At 43.1% G+C, this 24,160-nt stretch overlaps 1 long non-coding RNA gene across 1 annotated transcript in view; it reads right to left on the reverse strand.

Moving 5' to 3' along the window:
* Positions 1-217: 217 nt before the first annotated feature.
* Positions 218-24,160, reverse strand: part of LOC138787401 (uncharacterized) — a 29,583-nt gene continuing 5,640 nt past the window's right edge. The window contains exons 3-4 of the long non-coding RNA XR_011362367.1: positions 10,546-10,623; positions 218-2,166 (exon numbers count right to left, since the gene is read on the reverse strand). This is a non-coding gene — a long non-coding RNA (uncharacterized lncRNA). The remainder of the gene's footprint in view (positions 2,167-10,545; positions 10,624-24,160) is intronic.

The raw sequence follows: 24,160 nt of genomic DNA on the forward strand, positions 1-24,160 counted from the left end.
CTATTACTAGTATAGAAAGGCAGATATGAGTGCTGATGAGGTTGCACCACCTTCAAAGGCACTTGGTCCTCTTCAAAACAGATGATCGGAGGGGGTGGAGGTAGGACTGAAGCTAGGCTGTCACTTTTATATGGCCTAATAACTCATTTATATTTCACATCTTTCTTCTACCACTGTAGCACTGTGTTAAAAAAAACTGGACAAAAGAGAACACGTGTTGAAACTGTTAGAGCTTGCAGGTTTATTGAACAAATTCTACTAAAATAGTTAAAATACATTGGGTACTTGAAGTGCATTATTAGAGATCACATTATTACAAAAGCTTGCCTTTTATCAATACACAACTGCAACCATACATATATGCCACGACTGCTTAATATTGATTAAAATTGCTCTATTATATACAGCACAGCTGATATCTTTCTATTCATATACAATAGGACACTCAAAAAACATAAAAGAAAAAGAAAATTACAAGATAAGAAATCATAGGCTAAGCATGCACTGTCTATAACAGTCAAAAGCTAAAACAGCTCAGAATATAGTCTGCACTGTGTAAGGAAGAGCTAAAGACTGTGGTATATTTAATAACACAAAAACAATAAAAAATGTTAAGGTGGGCTTCCAGATTGTGTCTAACACAACAGCATTTCAAGAGTAGGTTACTTTATTTGTCACTGAGAGCAAGAACAAAAGTGTAAAATAATAATTTTAAAAAACTCTTTTTTTTCATCTTGCAACAAAAAAAGGAAAAATATGCAAAATTATTAGCTGCCACGTTCCTAAAATTAATACTTGCCACAGACCCAGGACATTTACAAAAACATGCCCTTTTCCGACATACACCTTCTTTAAAACAGAGGGGGGGGGGGGGGGGGGGAGAAAAAAAAAGAAAGATTTCTACAAGGTTAGTGAAATATTATTGCTATAGTTATCGAATGTACTATAGGAAGAGGGGGTTATCAAGATTAGATAAATTACAGTTTTGTGATTGCTCCCACTAGAATAGCTGTACGTTGGTGTATCTACCCTGAATTGGTAAAAAACAAAAGTAGAGAAAAAAAAACTACTGTACTCGCCTGACTTGCCCTGTTAGCAGTTATTTACCCTATAAAAGCCGCACTGCAGACAAGAAAGTCAGTTCCGCCTATAGAACAACAATCAGGAAAAAATACCAACACCTTCTTAGAACATGAAAAAAAAAAAAGAAAAAAAAAACTCCCATCAGAGCTACCTTGCCAAGGAGCATGTTTAAAAGTCCAAAATAGCACCATTCATCAGTGTCTCATATCCTGTGGCAGCTTCTCTGTCACTTACCACAAGGAAACAATGTGTTTCAAACAACTATTTCTATACATTGAAAAAGTGTACATGAATAAAATATAGAGATATACAGACAATGGATGAAAATAAAGAAAGCGAGTATGCTACATCTAGGTGAACGTAATACATGATATAAGGGGGACTCTTAGCCTCAGAGAGGGTGGGTAAAGTGTCAAACTGCATCCATCACTTACACACTGTGGTGGCGGCCATTTCTGGAGTTAAACTAACATTCGGCTTACTGTTTTCCTAAGGACTAATAACACTATTAAGGTATACCCTACAACACAATGTGTAAGCATTGCCGTTAGTTTGTCTTATCAATGTTATTTTGGCTCGTAAAATGGCCGCCTCTGCCGTGAGTAACCAACAGGTACAAAAAATTAGCAAACTGTTACTGAAATTGAAGGCTTTAAGTTACCGGTTTATTGTGAACGGAGGTGTTTGAGAAGAGGAAGACGTTGCTGTGGTAGAAACAGGCCACAAGGCCCACCTGTACTGTGTGTAAACATGGATTCACAGTGTGAAGAGATTCACCTGACCTAGGCGGTAAAAACTGAGTTATAGTACAACTTTGTCTGTGGTAATTCTCTAAAGCAAGGCTCAGAGTCCCATATATTCTTACACTTGATGATATACACAGGAACGGTTCCCAATATATGACATCATGAGCGTGTCAACAACCATAAACCAAATGTACTACACATGGAAGAGATACAATTAAAAAAGGAAGAGGTAATTAATTTCAGTGAAATGATGTCCGCAACCATTTTCTGGCGCCCGGAGTCGGTCTGCTCCATTGTTCTCCTTGTGGTTGGCGCTTCGAGGTAGATGGAGGGTCTCCTGATAAAGAGAAAAAAAGAGCATCACTTTTGTGTAACATGTAGGGTCCTTCACACATCTACTAACCGTGACATAGCTACATTGCCGGTTGTAAAAGAAGAAAATATTACTGAACACACATCTACCAAGTGTGACATAGGTAAGAAGATGTTTTGCACAGATGTATTTGCAAAAAAAAAAAAAAAAGAACCTGTGGAGCCTCATTTAAGAGTCTCAAAATACAGGACTAGCCAGATATCCCTCCGGGAAGGTGTCTCCTGTGGGGAAACCCCCAAAACCACCCTATTAAGTGGCCCTATAAGTCAATGTAATGACAATGAAAAAAATCAAGGCCAGGTATCCATTCAGAGACAGCTGTTTCGGGGTGTTGCCCCTCATCAGTGTGAAGCAGGATTCTTGCTAGGTGGGAGCAATGCCTAGTAAAGCCAAGTCTATGGGAGGGCTTGCATGCCTCCTCTGTCTGCGCCTCTCCACTCGGAAGAATTGACATGAGGCGCGAGCCGCAGATCTGGAGAGATTTTCCATCTACAAATCTGCAGGAAAAAAATCATTGGCAACGATTCCATCCATGAGAACTGACGTAGAGTTCTGTTGGACTGTCTTCGTGCCCAGCAGATTGTGAACCAATAGCATCCTAGCCTAGAATAGTATCCAGAGCAAAGACGCATGCTGCGGCAAATAATTAATCTTTAATAGTTCTTGTTTATACTTATTAGAGTTTATCATCCAAATTAGCCAGAAGGAACACACTAATATGTATTTCTCATTAAAAAATGATTCAATCAACAGAGCTGTCTTTCTTGTCAGAAAATAGATTTTTTTTTTTAAGGCAAAGAGGGTGTTTTTCTTCCAGCCCGGCTGTGCTGCAGGATGTGGGTGGCAGCAACATCAACTGCATACAGACTGCAGTCTGGGAAAACTTCCCAAAGTATTGTGTGGGGCAGTTCCTTTCAGCTGTGAAAATATTTAGGAACATGAAAGGTAAATCGCTTGCTCAAATGTGATGGGACCTTTCCAAACTAGAAGTTACAATGTTTTCCTTGTAATAAAGTAAAAAGAGCTGGAAAGCACTGGAACAATATAAAATAAAAAAAACTATGACTACTATTCATTTCTTCTATGCAGAATATTGATGAGGAGACAACACGTGTTTACTTGTGAAAGTTTTTTTCTGCTTTCAAACTTCAGAGGAAACGTGATGTTTCAGAGATTTCCACTAGCTCACTTAAAAACAGGATGTAAAAACTCTAAATACATGAAAGTTATAAAAGATGGTCAGTCTATTATAGGAAGCACTACTGCCCACACACAGCCTGAATCTGTGGTTTCGCTTGGGTGCCTAAAATAACCTGTTTCCAATTTGGCCAAATTGCACTACTGCCATGCCAACAAACAGGATGAAATAGGGGCTCTCTTAGGGTGGTCCACGTTCCAGCCCCCCCCCCCCCCCCCCCCCAAACAGCCAACAAGGCTGTAACCTTCTTTAAATAGGGACTGTGAATGGAAGGGTCCTGATTAACGGACAGGAGTACTCACTGCAGATAAGTGGCTCGTTTAAAAGGATCAAAAATCTCTCGCTCGTTGGACAATCCCACTGTTTGAGCATTAAATCCATTAGTAGTCACCCGAACATCTTCCTTAAAAAGGAATGTGCGAGTGACTATTATATACCGCACGAATGAACCTTGTAAAGCCTCAAACAAGCGCCAATCTCACTAAGTGGTACTCGTTTATGGCACTACATATACAAATATAAAGACGTGCAGCCAAATAGTAAAAAAAAACTATATTTTAAGACAGCGGGGGCAGATTTACAAAAACATACATAACTGTCCATGAATCAGAGGCTTTAAACTGGCCACAGGGAACCTCTCATCACTTTGATGCTGTCCAGACCAGGACACATCAAGATAGCCCCTGCCAGCTTCTCCCTGCACCACCAGCCTTGACTGACAGATCTCTCTCCCTGTTTAGACACCAGTCAAGGCAGGAAGGGTAGGGAAAGGCTACAGAGGACCTTCCTGATTCCTGGTTTCACTGAACAATTAGAAATGAAAACTGGCCTGCAAAATCAATGTCCTTGTAAATTTAAGGAGAAGTCTGGACGTTTTTAAAATCTGGCAGCCGGCCGGGGGGAATCAGGAGTATGAACTTACCTTTCCCCGAGGCCGCGGTGAGCAGCGAGACTGACCTTGGGACCCTGCCGAAAGGCATTTTCACCGAGTTGTGATGACGTCACGACTCAGGGGGGAAAAGGCCTGGGTCGTGGCGTGACAGCGCTGGAGATCCCAAAGCCCAGTGGGGGTCCCAAGGGGAGAAGTAAGTTCATACTACTGATCCCCCCCTGCCCCTGCCAGATTTTAAAAACACCCGGACTTCTTCTTTAATCAGTTAGCCTGACATTCTAGAAAACCTGGTCCCATGATTTTTGGAATGTAAAGCACTAGTATAAAAATCCCAATATTTCTCAATATGCCCCAGCCCCAATTTCTAGTAGCATGTTGGCCCCATCCTTTAGCTATGTTGCCACAAAGTCTTTGATTGTTATTAATATATATATATATATATATATATATATATATATATATATTTTTTTTTTTTTTTTTTTTATATATATAATTTTTTTTGGGTTACATGGTATATTTCTGTAAAGTGTGCTTTTGATATAGATTGCCTGATATTAGTACAAGTAATTTGTACTTTCCATGTTTTCACAAGTTTTCTCTTGAAAATGAACATAACATTTTAAGCACTATTATGTGGCAGAAAAATCTTCAATATCTTTTATAAAAATGGATTCTTTAAGTCAGGGAAACGGCAAACAGTACTTATTAGGCTGCCCACGCACATTTAAAACAAAGTGAAAAGTGGTAGGTGGTAGTTTGACTCAGACACAAAGCAACACAGTGACTTATCTAAAGTCATAAAGTGCTGATAATAAGATCCAAGGCTGTAGAATAATGTGGTATAATCAGCATCTGCAGACCTTGGGCAGGCGTGTAGCCCTCCACCAATAAGTATATATTGTAGTATTAATGGAATTTCACATGCATAGCCATTCTCACATCAATAAGCAAAGGACCTGTAAAGGTACCTATCACCTTGAAAATGCAATCATATCTACCTGACTCATGTCAAAGAGGAGGAGGATTTAAGGTGATTGATATAGTTTTGTCGAAAAAAAAACCTGTAGAACTTCTAACTTTTATATTAAAGAGGATGTACCATCAGGTACACTATCTTTAGAAATACATATGAATCGGACGGTGCCGACACGGGGAAGCCGATGCCGCGGTCCTTTTTTTGAAAAAAAAAAAAGGACCGCTGCACAAGCTTCCCCGTGCCCGTGCCATCCGATTCATGTGTAATTTTAAAAAGAGTGTACCTGATGGTACATCCTCTTTAAAGGGGTTATCCAGTGCTACAAAAACATGGACGCTTTTCCCACTCTCTTGTCTCCATTTCAGGTGTAGTTTGCAATTAAGCTCCATTTACTTCAATGGAACTGAGTTTGAAACCCCACCCAATCTGGAGACAAGAGAGGGGGGAAAGTGGCCATGTTTTTGTAGCGCTGGATAACCCCTTTAAAGTGTCACTGTCATTTTTCCTTTTTTTTTTGTTGTTGCAGAAATCAATAGTCCAGGCGATTTTAAGAAACTTTGTAATTGGGTTTATTAGGCAAATATGCCATTATCTGCATTCAAAAAGACTTTCCCCAGGCCCCCCCCCTCCTCTCTCTCTCTCTCTTTCACTGCTCATTATCAGGAATACTTTTACATCAGTCAAGCCCTGTGTAACCTATGGAGAGGGCAGGGGGTAGGAGGGAGATTAGTCACAGGCAGAGAGCAGAGAACAAAGGATTACACAGTGGGAGCTGTGTAAAAGTCGGTATTCAGAGGTCAGAAAGGTCAGTGCTGACTTCAGAGGAGATAGCCCGGTGATGTAGCTGTAAATTAACTCTTTGTTGTCCTGTTTTAGTGCCTCATCTCTCTCCACTCTTCCCCTCTCCATAGAAAACCATGAAGACAGGGAGGAGAGCTTGAAACTGCTGGAGCACCCACTGGACTTCTAAGCCCAAAATGAGCAGGGAGTTCAATCAAGTAGCTACAGCGTATACAATTTTTCCCCCCACAAAACATTAAAAGGATGCATTATATGGCACTTGTTCCCCGGTCCCTGTCTGTGCTATTACACGCACAGACAGCAAGAGGGAGGGGCCGTGAAGAGCTGTAGGAGGGGATGACGATCCTTAGATAGTTCAGGCTACCCATTGAAGATAGTGGTCTGCTGCCGCCATTAATAAAATCCGGCAGCCGGCAGGGGGGAATGTGATAACAAGTAGACACTCACCTCTCCCTGTGCCCGCGGTGAGCAGCAGGACCAGCCTCAGGACCCCCACCAGAAGTCACCCCCCCCCCTCTGTTTTGTGACATCATCAAAATGCTTGTCCTGGCTGATGGACTGGCCGCTCAGCCAATGAGTCACTGACTAGCTGAGTGGCCAGTCTATCAGCCAGGTATTGACATGTGCAGTGATGAGATCCTGGAGCCCGATGTGGGTTTTGAAGCCGTTCCCGCCACTCACCCTGGGCACAGGGAAAGGTAAGTTCATAGTTTATTAAATTCCCTCCTGCCAGCTGCTGGGTTTTATAAATGGCTGGCCTTCTCCTTTAATACTCAGGATAAACAGGTGCCCTAAAAATCAAACCCCTAAGGATCATAATAATGTGGTATATTCTAGCAATACGTTGTTAAATTACATGATGGGAATATGCCATAAAGCCCCTTTAAAAAAAGTAGCAGTTCACATACAACTTCTTTTGTTTTTCTCTAAATGCCTACGATCATAGAAACAGAATAGAGAAAAAGAACATGTTTTAGTATCTGACCCAGTAATCTAGAGATACTGTACATTCACTTTAAGAGCTCAGGGGGAAACCAGCGGCACATGCTTAGTATCTAGCTCATTTTCTTAAAAGCTTTGATGAATCAACAATTTATCGGCCATAGGTACAAACTCTATGCCTAAGAGTATGTTCACACTGAGCAAATATGGTAAACTCCCACCATGCTCAGTGTGAATGAGAGGGCATGCGCTTCTCCGCTCGAAGAAGTGACATGCCACTTCTTTGAACGGAGACCGGCGGCTGCGGAGGAGCATGCTCTCTCCCATTGAGATTATATGACACACTGAGGCAGGTGTAATTCCGCAGCAGAGTTCCGCAGCGGAATTACGCCAATTTTACTCAGTGTGAAAATACCCTTACAGTGGGTAAGTCCAGCTTCTTTATATTAAGAGATGTTCCAAAACAAATAGAAAATAGACCCCATAAGCTCACACAGGTTATACACCCAGAAATTAGCTCTCAATATCATAAACCAACAGACTGGTTAGTAAAACCGCCCAGACTAATAGGGAAGAAGAAAGAAACATTCTGCTCGGTTTAGTCACATTTTGAAATATCTGCCAGATAATCTTCCAGAATAAACGAAAGCCAACATGACTCATCCAACAACCAGACTCCGAGAACAAAAGTTACACAGATCTGTCATCAAAACCCTCAACAAGTACATCAACTTCTAATCCAGAAAGAGAAATAGTTGTCACTCCTTTTGTTGGGAAAGCTTTACAGGGCTGGTCAGTTTACATAATAGCCATAAACTGTAACGTTTGGCACATACAACTACACAGGACCCAACTCTCAAATTAAAGGCCCCTCAGACACCCTATAGTAAAAAGGGCATGGACAAGGTACAATAATGCTTTGGCTAAGGCAAGTAAGGGCATGAGGGATAGATTTTTTTTCCCCCAGGATTACACTTCAAGACCTTGGCCGCTTGATATTTGTGTTGGCTTTTTTTCCAAAGCAAGACAGATTCGATCACATTGATCTCTTAAGCGGTCTATCAATCTTGTTTGGATTGTTCAAGTTTCTTTTTGCAAAATGAGAACATGTTAACTGTACTAATTAAATGTGCTAGACTGTACATTACTGGAAGGCATAAGGACATCTTGTATACGTGTAGAACAGTCCTTCACTTGTCTTTTTTATCTCCAAGAAACACTATATGTACCTAGTATGTAGCAGAGGGCAAATTCAGCCTAAGGGCCCTTTTACACGGAGCGATAATCAGCAAATGAGGCTTATTGCTCCATGTTATAGAGACAACGATCAGTCAATGACAACAATCGGCTGATCGTGTCTTTAGGTTCCGGACCTAAAATCATCAGCCCCCAGGCAGGCATTACTACATTTTATAGCAATGTGCAGCCGTCGGCTAACGATTAACACATTACCTCTCGACACTCCAGGTCTTCTCCTGCCCTATGCTTGGCTGTGGCAGGGCAGCGCACTGATTGGCTCAGCGATATTAGCTCAGCGATATTACATGCGAGCATGTAATCCTATTGAAAGTGACAGTGAAGGGATCCACACCGGATTTCGCTGCAAACTTGCAGCATGAAATCTGCTGCGGATCCGTTATGCATGAACCCACCCTTAGGGCCTGTTCACACTACGAAATTGATGTCGAAATTCTGTGCGGAACTCCTACGCGGAGAGCGGAGGCGTGCGAGGCATCCATGGGCAAATGTACCACAACATGCAATAAAGAACCTCTATGCCTCCATGATGAAGTGTACTATAGCGTGTATTGAGGCATAAGGGAGCCCAACAGAATATCAAAGCCTTCTCTTTACTGTGCAGTTTTCCCCAGTAAAGGTAATCTTCCATTCTTAAATCATTTCTTATATACTGTCACTACAGTGGCATTTAGGAAAGGGATACCTGATTTGGTCCGTCTCCTGTAGCCCACTGCTAACACTATATGTATTGTAGTGTTTTATGTCCCAACTTTTCTTTTAATTTATTACACCATGTAATAACCAAGCAGGGCTACAGTGGTGAGAACTTCTGTCCATTGGATGTAGTGAAGAGCAGCTACAATACAAAGTTCATCCATCTGAAAGCATGACCATACATTATAGGGAATAAACACTGATCTAAAGTTGATGTATCGCCTAGATTCAGAGGCAGATACTGAAACATGTTTTTTCATTAGTCTGTATTTTTTATTTTATTTTAGTAGATTATAATGGAGGCAGCCATCTGGCCTTAACTAGTTTTACCAGCATTTATAGATATGCATTACCGCAAGCGTAATAGGCTTGTCAATTTTATAGGAGGGTATTTTTCAGGCATGCTCTGTGACCTCTGTGCTCTGAGGTCATTTTACAGGGAGGGGGATGGTTGAGCTCTAAACATCATCTATTGTTAATAGTCTGATTCTATCATCAAGAAGCTGGTGTTAACTTCACTGTAATCTTATTTGTGATGATAAGGAGGAAATTTCTGAAAAGTAATTTTTACAGAGCAGGAAGTGTCTGGTTATTATTATGTTTAGTGGCCAGAAGGAAAACTACAAGATTTCAGCATTGTTTTATAATCTAGATAGTCAAATGAAAATTTAGAGGAAAAAAAAACATTGCAAACATTCTTAATAATAAGTTTAACGTACAAACTCAATTCAAAAATAAACTTTTAACATATCCTGTCCCCCTACTTTTCAAAAACTTTGTTTTGACTTTCCAGACCCCCACCGATCATTTCATGGAGCCAGAAGAAAAGCGATCTCTGTCTCAATTTTAATAGAGAAAAGCTTGACGGTGTGTAGACTGATCAATAATTTTGACATGTCTTTATGACATGTCAAAAGATTTTTATTTAAAGTGACAGCGGCCATTTAAACAATAGGTTATTTTCTGATAACATATTCCCTTATCATGTAATGATACATTTCCCCTGTTGTGGTGCTGAAGAGAATCTGAACACTTGCTGACAGGTTCCTCTTTGCACACGTTCGTAGTGCAGCCGGTGAATGTGCATCAGTACTTCACGGAGCACTACATTAAAGGGGCAAAAATCTTTTTTTCAAATCAACCGGTTTCAGAATGTTATATAGATTTGTAATTTAGTTCTATTTAAAATTTTCAAGTTTTCCAGTACTTATCAGCTGCTGTATGTGTTTTCTTTTCAGTCTGACACAGCGCTCTCTGCTGCCACCTCTGTCTGAGACAAGAACTGTCCAGAGCAGCAAATTCTCATAGAAAACCTCTCCTGTTCTGGACGAGTGTACGTGTGGATGTGTGAACAGAGCCATTGAAAAACATTGGACCTATGTTCTGTCCACAATGGCATGTCCACAACTGCAGACAGGACTACCCAAAAAGTCCAGACTACATACCATGTAACAATTAGGTGTTAGGTCTACAGTTTTATTTTTGTTGCTAACAATCTCTTCTACTTGGAGAACACCTTTGGCAGATCTACGACTCCATTAAACAACTAATATGGTACCTTAAACAGCACACTTATGTTACCTTAGGAAACCTTCCATCTATCAGCGAGGTTTCACATGTGTCATCTGTACCACAGATTGCTAGAGGCGGATGGTATCCCTGTAATGACAATTATAATAGTTGCATTACAATAAGGAAGATAAAACTTGTTTACATCCGAGCTGTAAATTACATTTTTCTATTAATCATATGAGCATTAAAACAGAATTCAGGTTGTAAGAGATCCATCACATGATAGACAACAGTGGCGCCTGGCCGACAACTATGTCTTATATCGTGTTTTGTATTGATGTCCATCATTTTTATGTCCAATATGATGGAATGATGTGAACAGAGTATTTATATGTTGCTTCTGGATTATAAATGTGAAATACACAGTGTACTGCTGAGCAAGACATCATTTGTTACAAAGGGTATCATGCTGATGATTCTACAAGGTTACAAGAACAAACATGTCCCAGACTTGATAAAAGAAAGCGGAAAGGTTATGACATAGGGAATGTGCATGAAATAAAATAAAACTAACTACTATAGTCAAAGCTTCCATGACTCAGCACAAGCCCTTTATACAACAATACTGTATTTGTCTCCACAGTTCTACAGTCATGGCCAAAAGTTTTGAGAATGACACCAATATTATATTTTCACATGATCTGCTGCCCTCTGGTTTGTATGTGTGTTTGTCAGATGTTTTTATCACATATAGAAATATAATTGCAATCATATTATGAGTAACAAAAGCTTATATTGACAGTTAGAATGAGTTAATGCAGCAAGTCAATATTTGCAGTGTTGGCCCTTCTTGTTCAGGACTAGAGATGAGCGAATTTGCCGAAGTTTGGGTTCGTAAGAACCTGAACTATCGGCTTCTGATTCCCGCTGTCTGCAGCCTCTGTGAACAGGCTGGAAAACTGGGATACAGCCTATGCCAATGTCAGTATCCCAGTTTTCCAGGCGGTCCTCAGGCTGTATCCACCCTGTTCACGGAGGCTGCAGACAGCGGGAATCAGAAGACGATAGTTCAGGTTCATACGAACCCGAACTTCGGCAAATTCGCTCATCTCTATTCAGGACCTCTGCAATTCTCCCTGGCATGCTCTTAATAAACTGGACCAAATCCTGACTGATAGCAGTCCATTCTTGCACAATCAATGCTTGCATTTTGTCAGAATTTGTTGGTTTTTGTTTGTCCACCCGTCTCTTTTCAATGGGATTAAGATCTGGGGAGTTTCCAGGCCATGGACCCAATATCTCTATGTTTTGTTCCCTGAGCCATTTAGTTATTCCCTTTGCTTTATGGCAAGGTGCTCCATCATGCTGGAAAAGGCATTGTTGATCGCCAAACTGCTCTTGGACGGTTGGGAGAAGTTGCTCTTGGAGGACATTCTGGTACCATTCTTTATTCATGGCTGTGTTTTTAGGCAAGACTGTGAGAGAGCAGATTCCCTTGGCTGAGAAGCAACCCCACACATGAATGGTTTCAGGATGCTTTACAGTTTGCATGAGACAAGACTGGTGGTAGCGCTCACCTCGTCTTCTCTGAATAAGCTGTTTTCCAGATGTCCCAAACAATCGGAAAGGGGATTCATCAGAGAAAATGACTTTACCCCAGTCCTTAGCAGTCCACTCCCTGTACCTTTTGCAGAATATCAGACTGTCCCTGATGTTTTTTCTGGAGACAAGTGGCTTCTTTGCTGCCCTCCTTGAGACCAGGCCTTGCTCCAAGAGTCTTCGCCTCACAGTGCGTGAAGATGCACTCACACCTGCCTGCTGCCATTCCTGAGCAAGCTCTGCACTGCTGGTAGCCCGATCCCGCAGCTGAAACACTTTTAAGAGACGTCCTGGCGCTTGCTGGTCTTTCTTGTGTGCCCTGGAGCCTTTTTGGCAACTATGGAACCTCTCTCGTTGAAGTTCTTGATGATGCGATAGATAGTTGACTGAGGTGCAATCTTTGTAGCTGCGATACTCTTCCCTGATAGGCCATTTTTGTGCAGTGCAATGATGACTGCACGTGTTTCTTTAGAGATAACCATGGTTAACAGAAGAGAAACAATGATGCCAAGCACCAGCCTCCTTTTAAAGTGTCCAGTGATGTCATTCTTACTTAATCATGACAGATTGATCTCCAGCCCTGTCCTCATCAACACCCACACCTGTGTTAATGGAGCAATCACTGAAACAATGTTAGCTGGTCCTTTTAAGGCAGGGCTGCAATGATGTTGAAATGTGTTTTGGGGGATAAAGTTCATTTTCTAAGCAAATATTGACTTTGCAAGTAATTGCTGTTAAGCTGATCACTCTTTATAACATTCTGGAGTATATGCAAATTGCCATTTTAAAAACTGAAACAGTAGACTTTGTAAAAATTAATATTTGTATCTTTCTCAAAACTTTTGGCCATGACTGTAGCATATAGCTGTCCTACTGACCCCACTGACTTCTCACAATATATTAGCCTTGGACATACCATCTTCCTCTGTTTTTCTTCTGGTCTATATGTGAGTTGTTGCCCTACAGCAATATCTCTCTCAGCTGATTTTAACATTGGCCTCCCTGCTCTACAGTAGTAGCATCATCCGAGAAGGGAGCAATTCTGAACAAAAGAATACACAATGCATTTGGAAAGTCCTTTTTACTATTTTCACTATGAATCTATTTCACTATTTTGATGCTGTGAGCTTTAATAATAAAAAAAATCTAAAATTTTCCCTATCAATATGCACTCATTACTGTATAATGAGAACGTGAAAACAGAATTTTTTCAGGTTTATTAAAAATGAAAAACTAAAATTTCACATGGGTGTAAGTATTCAGAGCCTTTGCTATGACACCAAGTATAGCTCTGGGGCCTCCCACTTCTCTTGATTAACTTTAAGATGCTTCTGCGCCTTCTGCCCCCCCAAACACTGGGGTAAATATGTGGATTGGGTGTGATTTAGGGCCATATTACATGGCACGATCAGTTATTACTTACTGAGCCTATTACACTGCTCCATAATTGTGCAGCAAGGGCTGTGTATATATCTTAGCGATGTCTGTGCAGGCCTTGCTTTAAAAGTTTTTACATACCTTTCCATGATGTCCAGTGCTCTTCTCGCTTCTGCCTGCAGCAGCCACTTAAACTTCTGATCCGGTCTTTGAAGTGACAGGCCACTCAGCCAATCACTGGCCAGGACGGTCTCGTCCCGGTCAGTGATTGACTGAGTGGCTTTTCACTTCAGAGACTGGCTGAATTCCACTCAAACATAACTTTTGATATGCTGCTGCCCATTGTGAGACTAACAATTTATTCTATACTTGTTATTATCTATTCAGTCTCCTTCCCCTAGTTCTCAGCTACTGCTTTCTGCTGAAGTCACAAAAATCTCTGTGTGAGCCTCTATCTTTGTCTCCCCCTCCTCCCTCTCTCTTCTGAGACAGATTATGTAAACAAGTCCCTGACTGGCTTTATCTGCAACATTGTAGCTTCATTGTAATGCTGGTAGGGGTAATCACTGAGTCTGTTAGCAACTGAGACCTCAAAAAAACCCTCCCAGCATTACAAAGGAACTACAGTGTTGCAGATAAAACCAGTCAGGGGTGTGTTTACATAAGCCTTCTCAAAATGGAGAAGGGGGGTACAGAGAGAAAGGCTCACACAGATTTTTGTGTCTTTAGCAGAAAGCAGCAGCTCAGAACTGGGGGAAGGTGACTAAATAGTTAATAACAAATATGGAAGGAATTGTTTGTCTCACAAGGGGCAGCAACAGATCAAAAGTTATGTTTGAGTGGAATTCCCCTCTAATTTCCAATAATTTAGCAAAGATTTCAAGCATTCTGTTTTTCTTTGGTCATTATAGGGTATTAAGTGCTGAATGATGAGAAAAACATATATATTTTTTTCCTTTTAGCACAAGGCTCCAATATAAGAAAACACAAATGCATTGTATTTCCATCCAACTCATGTGTCACCTCTCCTGGTTTTATGCATTTTTATTTGGTTAAAACTATGATAATATCCTGAAGCATGACAGGCCTGATGTTGTCTGTCTGTGTTGGCACAGTTTGTGGGAGATTTCAGTCATCTTTCAAACATTTGCATTCCTACCTCTGCATACAAATATGAGTGTCATCTCATCTAACAATTACAACCATTTCTGTATCCATTATTAACATTAAGGCCATGTTCACACAACGTATATTTTCATAAAAGTACGGCCTTTGTTGCAATCAGCAACATCAGCCGTACTTTTAACGAAAATGTATGTTGCCTTGCCTTCTATGGAATCCTGGCCGGAGCGTATACACATAGTATACGCTCTGTCCAGGACCTATCACGGCGCCGTAAAAAACTGATATGTCAGTTTTCTGCGGCCGCTATTCAGTGAATAACGGCTGCAGAAAACCCTGTCAGTGCACACTATGGAGCGAGCGGCTCTGGCCGCTCGCTCCAAAATGTGCAGTGGGCAGTTCTGATGCAGAACTCGGTGGCACTAAAGATCATCTGGCTGGTACTGCAGTACCGGCAGGGATGATCTTTTTCGAGACTGGCCGTTCCGGGTCACGGAACGGACGGTTTCTTACGTTGTGTGAATATAGCCTAAATATGGAATCAACTCCGACACGGAATCCAGCCTGTCTCAGTCTCAAACGGAGCCCCTATGGGAGGGTGCGGGCATGTCCGCTTCCGTTTTTTTCCGTTTAAAGAATTGACATGTCGATTCTTTGCGCAGAGAGTGGCGGGAGCAGAGGCACGCGAGCCCTCCCGTATGGACACTTTGTGAAACTGAGGCAGGCTGTATTCTGCCGATTTTACTCAGTGTGAACTGGCCCTTAAATAGGAAGCAATATAATAGCATGGGCTGGGCAGAAAAAAGAGAGGGCAATGGAGAGGAGGAGTAACAGCAGCCAGAGGCCCTTAAAGTGGTTTTGTAATAGCTATGCCAGCAAATTCTCTTTGAAAGAGGGAAACAATGTCAATTACTCACTGTCTCAAAGTTTCCATTTTTTTAATACACCACATGTAGCCCAAGCTGCTGGAGAACATCATATCGGGGAATTTCTCATACAAATCTGTACATTCTGTCGGAGTTGACGTTATATAGTGAGAATGATTACTGAACTGTAGAATCTGAAGACATGTGGATGAACTCTGTGGATTTACCTGGACTGGTGAAGAGAACAGTCACCACTCTATCTACATTTAAATACTTTGATAAAAGACTGAAGGGATTATATGTTTTCAAGATTAAAACAAGAGGATTAAAAGTTATTCTTTTTCAAGACTTAGAAATCCCTTCACAAAGTTCAAAATGTGGCTAAAGCGTGATTACTTCAGAGACATACAGATGCAGCAGTGTTAGGGGCCTATTACACCAGATGATTATCAGCCTTACCTGGCCAATTACCGGCCGTTCTGGCAGATAATTGTTCAGTGTAACAGTTCATGTTTAAAGGCGACGATCAGCCCACATGCACAATGTCGGTTGATCGTTTTTTTAAAGCATAAGTCCGGTGAAAATTTTTATTAATGTATTGTATTTCCCCCCAAATCACCAATATACACTTATTACTGCATCAAGGCTTCACTTCCTGGATAAAATAGTGATGTCACGACCCGATTTCCAGAGCTGTGCGGGCTGTGGCTGCTGAAGAGGATGATGGCAGGAGGACACTGAGGGACACAGGGCACTGGAGGGACACTGAGCATGCCTCTGCCATCATCATCTCCAGCAGCCACAGCCCGCACAGCTCTGGGAGTTGGGTCGTGACATCACCATGTTATCCAGGAAGTGACATCACCATGTTATCCAGGAAGTGAAGCCTTGCTACAGTAGTTAAGTGCAGGGAAAAAGCACTGTATGTGCATTTCCCGTAATAAGTGTATATTGGTGATTTGTATAACTTTTGGGGGGCAATACAATACTTTAATAAAAAGTTTAGCTGACTTCTCCTTTAAAGCATGAACCAAAATAACAATCCCACTAGCGATGGTCTGCTAGCCGGTGCAATAGGAGCAGTGGCAACAGACTGCACACACAGGCAATACACTGCACACAAAGAAAGAAGGGATTCTGCTCTACTATATTTATATAGAACATCTTCAGAAGTAGTAGCAGCAGGTGGAGATCATAGAGCAGTACTGAGTAGTCTAAGCTATGAATCCAGCACTGGAATAAGATAGAAGACTTAAGGCCCCATTCCATGGAACAATTATCAGCTGTATTCGGCCGATAATCATCCCGTGGAATAGAGGGCAACGATCAGCCGACATCGTTCATGTCGGCTGATCATTGCGTCGCTTGTTTTTCAAACATGTTGAAAAACAAGCGACTGATATAGCAGCGATCTGCTGCAGTCGCTCCGTGGAATAGGAATGACGGCAGCTGACCGCCGCTATCCTATATGGGCTGCCCCGATGATCTAGCGATCACCCGGACAACCCCCCCCCGCAACTCCCCGCCCCCCCGACTCACTGCTGCCGCGTGGAGTAGCGGTGACAGCGAACGAGGAGCAAACAAGTGCTGATACCTACAAAGGTGCAGCTATGTTTCTCTGTCTTTATCTGGTTCTGTCTCCCCAGCCAGGCTCCTTCCGACCCTCTCTACAAATTCCCGCCTCTCTCCCTCCTACACTCTCCACAGAATCTTAAAAGATCCAAGTAACCCGATCCCTCAGTGAGCTGCTCCATCTCAAGACAAATTTTACTGGTTTTATAAACTGAATGCTGAGTTGGCAGGAAAGAAGCCCAATAGGGGGAATAGGAGGCCTTTTTCTTTAAAATATATTACAAAGTTTATTGTATTTAGTTGTATAGTTGATTTATGCAAATTCTGTTTAAAAGACAGGGCCCATTTAAAATCCAGAGTTCATCTCTTGCCCATTCTGCAAAGATTACTGCAGGGAACCAACAGCCCAACGCCCAGGAAGTTCTGTGCACAAGTCCTGCTCACCAGAAAAGGGATTGTACGTGAAACTTCCTAGGAGTTGGAGAGTTGACAACTGTACCGCTCATCTCCCTGATCTTTATTGGAGACAAACCCTATTTAATTAAGCTGGCAGGGGAGACAATATGCAATCATATCTACAGTTATGGGGTCTGCAGATTAGGGCTCTTAGTGCCTGGTATTGCCCATCTAAATTTAAAGGGGTTGGCCACTTTACAGTAAAAGAGTTCAGTGTACAGTATTAGTAAGTATACTCACTGTATATACTGACAGCAGCTCCCTGTGTACCTCATAGAGCTAACATCAGACTCTCCTTCTCCAGACTGTGCTGTCCTGCTCAGTGGTGAGTCTGTCCATAAGATGGCTGACATGGAGGAGCATGTGACCATGTCCCGTCCCCTGTGTCCCCCATAGGCATACACAGGCTCAGTATTGGACAAAGGGGGCGGGATATGGTCACATGCTCCTCCATGTCAGCCATCTTATGGACAGACTCACCACAGAGCAGGACAGCACAGTCTGGAGGAGGGGGGTCTGATTTTAGCTCTATATGGTATGAGGGAGCTGCTGTCAGTATATACAATAAGTGCACTTACTAATACTGTACACTGAACAATTATACTATAAAGTGGCCAACCCCTTTAACTTTTGTAAATTTTACCATTTTTTAAATGTTACTTTTTTTTTTTAAATCCCACAATTTAAAAATGCCCTTTTTCCAATGAGACTCCCACAGAAAACAAAGGTGCCCCCCCAACCCAAAAATGAGTACACTGCAGTGCTATGGAACATAGGCGGGTGCTGAGCTCAGCTATCCTCGGAAGCACTATGGAGAATGAAAGAATGAATGGAGAGGTGGGCTCTGTTTATTCCAGGGAGCATTTTACCACCTTTTTTTTTATCATCGGTGGGTGTCCCATCAGTTAGACCCCACCATACATCAGCTAGTAACTTAATTGTGGGATAACCCCTTTAATAAAAAAAAATAAAAATTAAGCAACTTTGCAAATAAAGCTTAAAAGGGTATTCTGCTCAGGTAAAATACATGTTGAATTACACCCACCCCAACAATTTGTTCCATACGTCTTATGACCTTTTCAGTCTCCTTCCCTCAGTTCTGAGCCTTCTCCTTTGTGCTGAAGACACAGAAAACTGTGTGTGAGCTGTTCACTCTCCACTCTGAATCCACTCCTGTAAACAGTGTCCATGACCAGAAGTCTGTGATACTGCTGTTAATCTGAGGTCAAGTTGCTGGTGACCTCACTGTGATTTAACCCTCTGCAGAGCGGAGACAAGGAGAACAGTGCACACATTTTTTCTGTGTCTTCAGCACAAAGTAGCAGGCTCAAAACTAGGGGAAGGAGACTGAAAAGACAAAAACAAGTATGGAACAAATTCTTAGTCTCCAACATGTACTTTACCTGAGCGAGATACCCCTTTAACTAAAACGGTTGTATTATTTGGCTTCTACAGCTCCTCTGCAGGTCTATTCGGCTTCATGTTAAAAGACTGCAAGTTATAGTCTGATCCTACGATTTACTAATAAATAGTAGGCTAACAAGATGTCGGGAAGCATATGGAAGAGAGTGTCTCCACAACAAGCCTACATATGGATAGTCTGTAGTCTGTTCCAATGGAAAAGAATAGTTCAGCATAGGAGCTGTAAACACAAAATGATAAGACATTCTATAGTCAAGACCTATTGCACATATTGCTTTATTCTTCACTAATATGCATTCATACAATAAAAAAGGACTGTAGGATAGCCAGCAGGTCAAGGAGACACATGGTATCTGTCATATATCCGTCTGGGCTTCCATAATGTAGAAAATGCTTCTATTCTCCTATGCAAAGTGTCAGAGAGACTTAAAGCGTAACTGTCATTTCAGGGTCATTTTTTTTAAAACATTAAATATCAACAGTACAAGCGATTTTAAGAAACTCTGTAATAGGTTTTATAAACCAAAAGAGTTTCCTTCTGGACTGAAAAAGCAATCTCCCAGCCTCCCCCCTCACTTCAGAAGAAGCAGGATTTCTGTGTCCATTATGTGGCTATGGAGAGGGGAGGGGCTGTTAGGAGTGACTGAGCACGGAGCAGTCTTGCAAAGCACAACATCCTGCAATCTTCTCTCAGTAAGTTCATAGATAAGCACTGACCTTTCTGACCCCAGAATCCTGCGTTTTAGGTGCCCAGACAGTCTACAAACAGCTGACCTTCATGTCACCTCTTCCTGCTCCCTCATGTCCCTCGGCCCCTCCCCCCTCCATAAGGATAGAATGGGAGAGCAGAACCCGTCTTCACTGGCTTCTCTGTAATGAAGAAGTGTTTGCCTGATAATGCACAGATAAGAAGTCAGGGGGGGAGGCTGGGAGATTGCTTCTTGAGTACAGAAGGAGGCTTTTTTGGCTGATGAAACCTATTACAGAGTTTCTTAAAATCGCTTATACTACTGATTTCTGCAATAAAAAAAAATATGACAGTTACGCTTTAACCCCTTAGTGACCGCCGATACGGCTTTCTACGGCGGTCACTAATGGGCCTTATTCTGCTGCCATCAGCTTTTTACGGCGATGGCAGAGAATAAGGCTGCGGGGCCGGGACGGCCCCCACCCCATCCCCCCGGCTACCGGAGGTAGCTGAGGGGTTGGGGCAGTGTGTGAGGTCCGTCCCGGCCCCCCCCCTTACCGACGATCGCCGCTATTAACGTTATAGCGGCGGCTGTCGGTAAAGGGGATTACCGGTGCTGCCGCCGCCTTTCATCTCCCCCCGCCGTGAATCTACGGCGGGGGGAGATGAAATAAGTGTATATCAGACCCCAGATCAGACCCCCCTAGTGCCCCGATAACTAACCCCCCTCCCCCGGCGGCCATCATTTCCAAGATGGCCGCCGCCATCGCTGTGAACCGACTAACGTCGGTTCACAGCGATTAAAAAGTTAAAATGAATGAAAGCCCCATGCTCTCCGCCACCGGAGGTAGCGGAGAGCATGGGGCAGTCATCGGGGACCCCCCTGTGGGGTCCCGGTACAAGCGATCAGCGGTATATACTATATACCGCTGATCGCTTGTACCATGTGCTCCCGGCACTTTTTATCCCCTGTCACCATAAATGATTGGTGACAGGGGATAAAAAGTGATGTCCCCCCCCCCCCCAACTCGCCCCCCACCCCCCCCTGTCACCCCCGTCCCCCAGTCACCCCCCCTTCCCCATATACGTTACCTGCTCCTGGAGCTCCTTCCTCCTCGACGTCCTGGCTGGTTATGAAGTGCGCATGCGCTTCACAACCAGCCAAGCTCTGAAAATTTAAAGTGACAGAGACCAATTTGGTCTCTGTCACTGAACTATGATTACTGTGATAGAAAATATCACAGTAATCATAGTAATACAGTGAAAATGAATGTATAAAGTACAAAAAGTGACAAACATACAAAAAAATAAAACACACACTTTTTATTATAGTAATAATTGCAGTTTACTCCCAAATTACCCCTAACCCCTCCCCAGATTACCCGTAACCACCGCACGTTGCTCGTAACCACCGCACGTTGCCCGTTACCACCGCACGTTGCCCGTAACCACCGCACGTTGCCCGTAACCACCGCACGTTGCCCGTAACCACCGCACGTTGCCCGTAACCACCGCAAATTGCCAGTGACCCCCTCCAGATTGCCCGTAACCACCCCAAATTACATGTACCCACCCCAGATTACCTATAAGCACTTCAGTTTATCAGTAACAATCCCAGATTGTCTGTAACCCTTCCAGGTTGCACATAACCCCCCCAGGTTCCCCGTAATCATGCCAGATTACATGTAACCCCCCCCAGATTGCACGTAACCACCGCGCGTTGCCTCTGACCACGCCACGATGCCTCTGACCACGCCACGATGCCTCTGACCACGCCACGATGCCTCTGACCACGCCACGATGCCTCTGACCACCGCACGTCGCCTCTGACCACCACACTTCGCCTCTGACCACCACACGTCGCCTCTGACCACCACACGTCGCCTCTGACCACCCCAAATTGCCAATGACCCCCTCCAGATTGCGGTGCCCATGTCAGATTACAGGTACCCACCCCAGATTGCCTATAAGAACTTCAGTTTATCCATAACCACCCCACATTGCCCGTAACCACCCCACGTTGCCCGTAACCACCCCAGATTGTCTGTAAGCACAGCAGGTTGCCCGTAACCAGCCCACGTTGCCTGTAACCACCCCAGATTGTCTGTAAGCACTGCAGGTTGCCCGTAACCACCCCACGTTGCCCGTATCCACCCCAGATTGTCTGTAAGCACTGCAGGTTGCCCGTAACCACCCCACGTTTCCCGTAACCATCCCAGATTGTCTGTAAGCACAGCAGGTTGCCCGTAACCAGCCCACGTTGCCCGTTACCAGCCCACATTGCCTGTAACCAGCCCACGTTGCCTGTAACCAGCCCACGTTGCCTGTAACCAGCCCACGTTGCCTGTAACCAGCCCACGTTGCCTGTAACCAGCCCACGTTGCCTGTAACCACCCCACGTTGCCGTAACCACAGCAGGTTGCCCGTGACCACCACACGTTGCCCATAACCACCACACGTTGCCCGTAACCACCCCGCGTTGCCTGTAACCACCCCACGTTGCCTGTAACCACAGCAGGTTGCCCGTGACCACCCCATGTTGTCCGTAACCACCCCAGATTACCTGTAACCACCTCAGGTTGCCCATAACCACCCCTGGTTGCCCGTAACCACCCCACATTACCTGTAATCTCATTTTTTTTATTTTATTTTAGTAACTGCGCTATTCTAATAACCATTACTAGCTGCGGTTTTGCTCCTGTAAATTGGCGCTCCTTCCCTTCTGAGCCCTGCTGTGTGCCCATACAGTGGTTTATGCCCACATATGAGGTACCGTTTTACTCAGGAGAACCTGCGTTACAGATTTTGGGGTGAATTTTCTCTCCTGTTCCTCGTCAAATTGAGAAATTTCAAACTAAACCAACATATTATTGGAAAAATTCGAGTTTTTCATTTTTACTGGCCAATTTTGAATACTTTCCTCTAATACCTGTGGGGTAAAAATGGTCACCACACACCAAGATGAATTCTTTGAGGGGTGCTCTTTCCAAAATGTGGTGACTTTTGGGGGGAATCTATTCTGCTGACACTACAGGGGCTCAGCAAACGCACCTGGCGCTCAGAAACTTCTTCAGAAAAATCTGCACTGAAAATGCTAATTGGCGCTCCTTCCCTTCTGAGCCCGGCTGTGTGCCCATGCAGTGGTTTATGCCCACATATGGGGTACCGTTCTACGCAGGAGAACCTGCTTTACATATATTGGGGTGACATTTCTCTCCTGTTCCTCGTGAAATTGAGAAATTTCAAACTAAAGGAACATATTATTGGAAAAATTCGAGTTTTTCATTTTTACTGTCTACTTTTGAATACTTTCCTCAAATACCTGTGGGGTCAAAATGCTCACCACACCCCAAAATATATTCTATGAGGGGTGCACTTTCCAAAATGGAGTGACTTATTGGGAGATTTTACTCTGTGGACACTACAGGGGCTCTGCAAACGCACCTGGCACTCGGAAACTTCTTCAGCAAAATCTGCATTGATAAAGCTAATTGGCGCTCCTTCCCTTTTGAGCCCTCCTGTGTGCCCATACAGTGGTTTACGCCCACATATGGGGTACCATTGTACTCAGGAGAACCTGCGTTACAAATTTTGTGGTACTTTTTTCCTCTTGTTCCTCGTGAAATTGAGAAATTTCAAACTAAAAGAACATAATATTGGAAAAATTTGAGTTTTTCATTTTTACTGTCTACTTTTGAATACTTTCCTCTAATACCTGTGGGGTCAAAATGGTCACCACACACCAAGATGAATACTTTGAGGGGTGCACTTTCCAAAATGGAGTGACTTATGGCGAGATTTTACTCCGCTGGCACTACAGGGGCACTGCAAACGCACCTGGCGCTCGGAAACTTCTGCAGCAAAATCTGCATTGAAAAAGCTAATTGGCGCTCCTTCCCTTCTGAGCCCTCCTGTGTGCCCATGCAGTGGTTTATGCCCACATATGGGGTACCATTGTACTCAGGAGAACCTGCGTTACAAATTTTGGGGTACTTTTTTCCTCTTGTTCCTCGTGAAATTGAGAAATTTCAAACTAAACGAACATATTATTGGAAGAATTCGAGTTTTTCATTTTTACTGTCTTCTTTTGAATACTTTCCTGTAATACCTGTGGGGTCAAAATGGTCACCACACACCAAGATGAATTCTTTGAGGGGTGTACTTTCCAAAATGGGGTGACTTATGGGGGGTTTTCTCTCTGCTGACACTACAGGGGCACTGCAAACGCACCTGGCGCTCAGAAACTTCTTCAGCAAAATCTGCATTGGAAAAGCTAATTGGCGCTCCCTTCCTTCTGAGCCCTGCTGTGTGCCCATACAGTGGTTTACGCCCACATATGGGGTACCGTTGTACTCAAGAGAACCTGCATTACAAATTTTGGGGTGCTTTTTCTCTCATGTTCCTTTTGAAAATGAGAAACTTTAATCTAAACGTATATATTATTGGAAAATTTAAATTTTCAATTTTTTTTACTGCCTAATTGTGAATACTTTCCTCCAGCCCCTGTAGGGTTAAAATGCTCATTATACCCCTAGATTAATTCTTTAAGGTGTGTAGTTTCCAAAATGGGGTCACTTATGGG

This window comes from Dendropsophus ebraccatus, chromosome 3 (genome assembly GCF_027789765.1).
Source record: "Dendropsophus ebraccatus isolate aDenEbr1 chromosome 3, aDenEbr1.pat, whole genome shotgun sequence".
NCBI lineage: Eukaryota > Metazoa > Chordata > Amphibia > Anura > Hylidae > Dendropsophus > Dendropsophus ebraccatus.